At 41.3% G+C, this 6352-nt stretch overlaps 1 protein-coding gene across 1 annotated transcript in view; it reads left to right on the top strand.

Annotated features, from left to right (window-relative positions):
- taf3 (TAF3 RNA polymerase II, TATA box binding protein (TBP)-associated facto) overlaps window positions 1-6352 on the top strand; it is a 996662-nt gene that overhangs the window by 510798 nt on the left and 479512 nt on the right. The window lies entirely within an intron of this gene.

The raw sequence follows: 6352 nt of genomic DNA, 5'->3' as shown, positions 1-6352 counted from the left end.
AACTGGTTTGTTGGATAAACTGTATGTATAATTTTAAAGTATATTTCATTAACTTTATTATTGACACAGTATTTGTTATTATAATTCCAAATCAATCCCCTTAATATTCTCAAAATGGTCATTCCAAAAGTATTTGTTTCGAAATGTTGCAGGGCAATGAATCAAACTCAAACGTATTATTGCATTTGCTTTCTTTAAAATCAAATCTTTCACTGATGCCTTGCAAAAGTCTTAAAAACCTGGTGGTATTGCATTGAATACAATACTATATTCTCTTGGAGATATTGGAGTACCAAATGTCTTTAAAAATGCAGTATATGTAAATAAATAGCCCTCTTCGTTTATTAATCGTTAGACCATTAGAATATAATTTTTAACCCAATTGTCGGAAGAAGATTGATTTATTCTTACATTTAAAGCTGCAGTCCTTAACTTTTTGCGCTCTAGCGGTTAATAAACAGAACTGCATGCGTCTTGCGGAAGAACATTGCAGTCGGAGCTCTCTGTTTATGTCTTTTTTTTCTTTTTCTTTTTTTTCCACAAACGCATTGCTTCAGAATGACTTTATTAACCCCCGGAGCCTTTTATAATGGATGGATGCACTTTTTTGAGCTTCAAATTTTGGGCAGCCGTTCACTGCCATTATAAAGCTTGAAAAAGCCAGGATAGTTTTTAATATAACTGTCATATACACATAGGATGGCTTAGGGTGAGTTAATCATGGGGTAATTCATTTTTTTGGGTGAACTATATCCCTTCAATAAACTGAGGTTACCTGTTATTAGCCACAACTGTCTTTGAAAAAGAAAAAAAACATGTCACAAAGGAGGTACCACGTTAAATTATGTCTTATTACAAGTTCAGAAAACTCAAAGAATATGCATTATGTGTGTAATTTATGTTTTATTATTTTTATAAACACCGATCAGGCATAACATTATGACTTAATATTGTGTTGGTCCCCCTTTTGCTGTCGAGGCATGGGCTCCACTAGACCCCTGAAGGAGTGCTGTGGTGTCTGGCACCAAGATGTTAGCAGTAGATCTTTAAGTCCTGTAAGTTGCAAGGTGAGGCCTCCATGGATCGGACTTGTTTGTTCAGCACTTCCCACAGATGCTCGATTGGATTGAGATCTGGGAAATTTGGAGGCCAAGTCAATACCTCAAACTCGTTGTTGTGCTCCTCAAAAAGCGTTCCTGAACCATTTTTGCTTTGTGTCAGGCCGCATTATCCTGCTGTAAGAGGCCACAGCCACCAGGGAATACCGTTTCCATGAAAGGCTGTACATGGTCTGCAACAATGCTCAGGTAGGTGGTACCTGTCAAAGTAACATCCACATGGATGGCAGGACCCAAGATTTCCCAACAGAACATTGGCCAAAGCATGACATTCCACTGGTTTGCCTTCTTCCCATACAACCTGGTGCCATGTTTTCCCCAGGTAAGCGACAGCGACAATTTGAGCTACAGTAGCTCGTCTGTTTAATCGGACTACATGGGCCAGCCTCAGCTCCCCAAGTGCATTCCGTTGAAAGTAAATTAAAAACTTTTCTCCTTAAGCTGGCCATCAGTAGAACACCTATCATCATGCAATCAATTAAAAAACACCACACAGATTTAAAACTGGTAAATGTAAAGAGGTTAAACTTAAAAGCTACCCAGCTGACACAATTATAGGTTTTTCTTTAATACACTGTTGAATTGAAGTAGAGGTGCTGCTGAAGAAATTTTAATGTCTTATTCCATGCGTCCTCTTGTGCATATGCGTGTGGTTTGGGTTGTCCACCCCATAGCATGACAACTGCAACAACAACACCAAAATGCATTCAGAGGTAAAACATCCATCTATAACTGGCATCAAGCCTATAAAACACATGAAATGAGACAGTAGATTATGCATGCATACCCTTCTGATTTGTCAACTGTAGGTTGAATTTAGTTGCACGGAAGTGAGGCGTGTACGGCGGTTCAATTAGATGACCAGACCCAGGATATGTCAGGACTTCCAACAAGTGCCGATTTCCTGCTTTCTCCATCGTCATCATAATCTGGGTTTAAAAGGTAAATATCAGGAATCTAAATCATGTCAGACAATTTGAATCAAATGTCATACTTTTTTACTAAAGCTTTTTAACAAATTAATGTTTAATTTTCCATTAAATAAATGGTACAAAAGTTCTTTCTAAGTTCAGTTCAGTTGTTTAACCTTCAAAAAAAAAAAGTCCTTTGTTATTTTTGCATATAATCCAAATTAAGGACATTTGAATACAGTTTCAAAAAGTTACTACAGTTCACTACTTTTTTCATTCTGTTTTATTGACTTTTTTCATTTCACTCAGTTTCATTTTTTTTCTCTATGGTTTCTCAGCATGTTTTTGTTTGTTGTCATATATACTCCTTTTTTGATTGGTTTGATTCACCTGTTCCTTGTTTAACTGTTTGGTTTCTCTGTGTGTATATGTAGCGCTCAGTTTGAGTTGTCATTTGTCTCTTCTCATTTATTTTTAGTTGGTTGTTATTCTCCTGCGTTCCTGCGTTTTTTCTCTCTCCTCTGCTCCTGCATGTTTATTTTTTGTTGTTGTTGTTGAATAATGACCAACTGTGACTGAAGAACGGACCTCAAAAAATTGATAAAGCAGCACCCTTCATAGCATCGCCTGTGAAAATCTCCCTTTATTGAAATACTCCTGCACAGTTCTGTGTGTTGGCAACATCTATGGGCAAAAAACCAGAGCCCACGGCCTGCTGAGTCTGACAAGGTAAGTGAGCCGGAATCTCTGTTCATCTCTGAGGAAGTGTTAATTGAGTTTGAGGCATGGAATAGAGTCCCGCCTATACTACCACCACTGAGGTTGTGCTGTACCAACAAGGAATGGTATGATGATTTGAAAGATATAATTCCCTAAAATCTCCAATCCCTGCTTTTCCCACCCAGTCTCAATTCTCATTTGTCACATCTGGTTCCACCCATGCTCTAAGTCTCCTTCGTCACGTATGGTCCTGCCTCCCAATCCATCCTCCTCCCTCCGTTCTGTTCCTCTGCCTTGCCTCCAATGGATCCCTTCAGTCCCTCAGCCTTCAGTTGCTCCGCCCAATTGTTCAGCTCCACCGTGGTCCGTCATCCCTCAGGTTCCCTTGTCCTGCTGGCTCTTTGATTCCTGTTTCTGTTGTTCCTGTGTTTCCTTTTTTGCTTCTATGGTTTCTCAGCATGTTTTTGTTTGTTAACTGCAGGCAATATAATATATGTAACTCACATCTTCAGCAGATTCAACTGCAGGGACAGCCTGATCATCACCAGCATTTACCAACAGAAGTGGACACTTTATTCTTCCAACCTGCATCCATTTAAAAAACAGACAACTGACATTACAAGAAAGTAAAATGAATAAAAACAAGCAAAACAGACTATATATCCACATATCCATATCAACATTTACTCACATCTACTTTGACTGGCGGGTCTGGGGGAGTCGAAAAGATATCTCTGTGAATTACCTGGTTTTCTTTATTCACATGTAGTTTATGTGTATTCCTGGAATAAAAATTTGTGTGCTTATCATTAGTAAAATAATTTACAATGAATTTTTAATGATTGTAATGATTTACTCGATTTTATGGTTGTTTAGTAGTGCAAAAAATAATGGCTAATTATTGGAATGATTTCAATTTCATTATCAGTGGCCCCATAATATATTTGAACCCTTAAGTCAAACTTAATTGTTTTTATAAATTCACATTGTATTTGATAAAAGTCCATCATTTACTTATCCTTAAGTCATCCTAGGTGTATATGACATTCTTCTTTCAGATGAATACAATCAGAGTTATATTAAAAAATGTCCTGGCTCTTCCAAGCTTTATTATGGCTAACTTTATAATGGTGTGTGTGTGTGTGTGTGTTACACAGGGTGTGTGTGATGCGTCAGTGCAGTAGTACTGGGATAGTAGTGCTTGTAGTTTAGTAGATACAGCATGCTGCATGCTACTTCTTGCTTGCTACACTCTGCTTACAGCTACTGCCACCGAATAGCCCTTGTGCAAGGGTGAAAAGAGGAGCCGAGTGCGTAAGTCCTCTTCTGTCAGTACACAGCCTCTCCACTGTCAAGACTCCTACAGTGCCTCCTTGCGGCCACACACGGAAACTGGGCCCTAGTGGACCCAGGCTGAACTGTAGGGGATCTCGGAGCAGCAGTGGGCCCCAGAGGCGCAGTGTGCAGGCCCACCAAGCAGTGGACATGTCCTGGCACTCACCAACCACAGCCCCAGCTATGGGTAAATAGTCCCACTGCCTTGTGAGGTAGCCTATAGAGGCAAAGGCTAAGGGAGCACACCCCTAAAAAAAACCCGTCAAAAGACCTCAACGTCGGAACAGGCGGAGGATGATGGCTGACTTAAGTGGAGCATCACAACGGCTGGAAAGGCGAATGAAGGCTGCAGCAGTGATGGGTTCCCAGTCGTCTTGGACTCCATGCCACTGGATCCTGACCCAGACGTGGCAAGGACCGTGTGGTGGTTGTCTGTGCACCAGCCTCCACACGTTAAACAACGGCACGCACAGGCATCCTCCACAAAGGGAATCCACCATACCACCCTGGGTAAAGGCCTATGGCGACCAGCAAGTGGCGACGGGGGGAGGGTTGTGTAGCCTGGAAGTCCCTAGTCATGAATTGGCACATCTAGGCTATGGGTGTCAGAATCAGTCGCTGGGCTCTTGCGAGTGCCTCATGACAATCCGCCTGGTGTTGGCCAACAACCAGAAAGCAACAGTAGTGAGTGCTTATGCCCCTACCCTCCGACATGGAAGAAAAATAAGCTTTTTACGCCTGCCTGGAAGAAACCCTGTCAAAAATCCCCAGGGAGGACAAGATCATCCTCCTTGGAGACTTTAATGCTAGGGTGGGCCGGGACCAACACCTCTGGAAGGGCACTATTGGCAAGGAGGGCATCAGTAACATCAACTCCAACGGAGTGCTGCTTCTGAGTAAGTGCGCTCAACCTCGTCATTACCAATACTCTCTATTGACAGAAAAACAAATTTAAAGGGGTGATGAACTGAGAAATCAACTTTCCCTTGAGCTTTTGATATTTAAAAGGTCATGGTAATATAAGAATATCCTGTAAGTTTCAGAGCTGAAAACTTCCGTGTTAGTCAAAGAAAAGCTTTTATTGACACCAGGCCCAGAAAACGAGAGCTCTCAGAATATGCGGACCTCTTACGTAATAGGACCTAGACGCCGCCTCTACAGATAAATATGCTTCTGTAGCCCCGCCCACCAACTCGTGAGCTAAGGAACGCGCTACCAAGCTATTTAAATGTGTTTATAAAGGGGAAGTGCATCTCCTCAGTTCACCCTCCGCCAATGCAACATGTCCATTTCCAATCATGATTTCTGGGCAGTGGTACTGCCTAGGTTAATAGTGAAATATTGAGAAAAAAGTCACAGACTGTCGCTAACCAATTATTGGATTGTTTTTTCACACATGCTTCTGACACCAATTATACTTATGCATCCCACAGGGGCGGACTGGGGCAAAAAAGTTGCCCTGGACTTTCTGGCACATAGCGGCCCGTCACACACAGTCTGCAAGACACCTCCCCATAAACCCACCAGCTCATTATGCACAGAGCAATTTTAACACCCCTTACTAACATAAAAAGATACAGGTATGGTATAGAAGACTTAGAATGTAGTGCAGAATGTGGACTGTTTTTATGGTGCCTTTTTAGTGGTTGTAGTATTTGTCCTTTCAGGAGCTTTCAACAGCCTTGAGTGCGCGATCACTTCCGGCGCTTGCGTAAACTACACCAGATCGTGTACAGACCTCACACACCGCTCAAGGCTGTTGGACATAGTGGTGTATTAGAGGTAAAAAGATATATAAATACTGTTCAGTTTCTTGCACAAACCGATCGTTTCGTGTCTTAAGACATCAATGTGTCGTCACGAGCCGCAGGGTTTAATTTGGATTTGTCTGTGCATGCGTTTTTTTTACTCTCATAGATTTTGTTACCATTTACATGCATTATACGACTGACAGACTGCAACGGTTGGACTTAAAAATCTTAATTTGTGAACCTTCAAGAAACAAAGTCACCTATATCTTGGATGCCCTGGGGATAAGCAGATAAACATCCAATTTTCATTTTTGGGTGAACTATCCCTTTAAAAAGTGTTGCACTACTTGGTTTCTGTAGTCAGTAAAATCCGCCTTCTTCGATTTGATTGGATATCTTAAACATTTTGACATTGACGAGTGCTTTTAGACCGCTGCACTGAGACTGAGCACAATAAATAGATTACAATTTTTGACTTAAGTGGGCAATGCAGGCAATTAATCTGGGCTGACAGGAG

Source organism: Gobio gobio (genome assembly GCF_949357685.1).
Source record: "Gobio gobio genome assembly, chromosome: 5".
NCBI classification, from domain to species: Eukaryota; Metazoa; Chordata; class Actinopteri; order Cypriniformes; family Gobionidae; genus Gobio; species Gobio gobio.
This window is presented reverse-complemented; position numbering and strand designations above follow the sequence as displayed.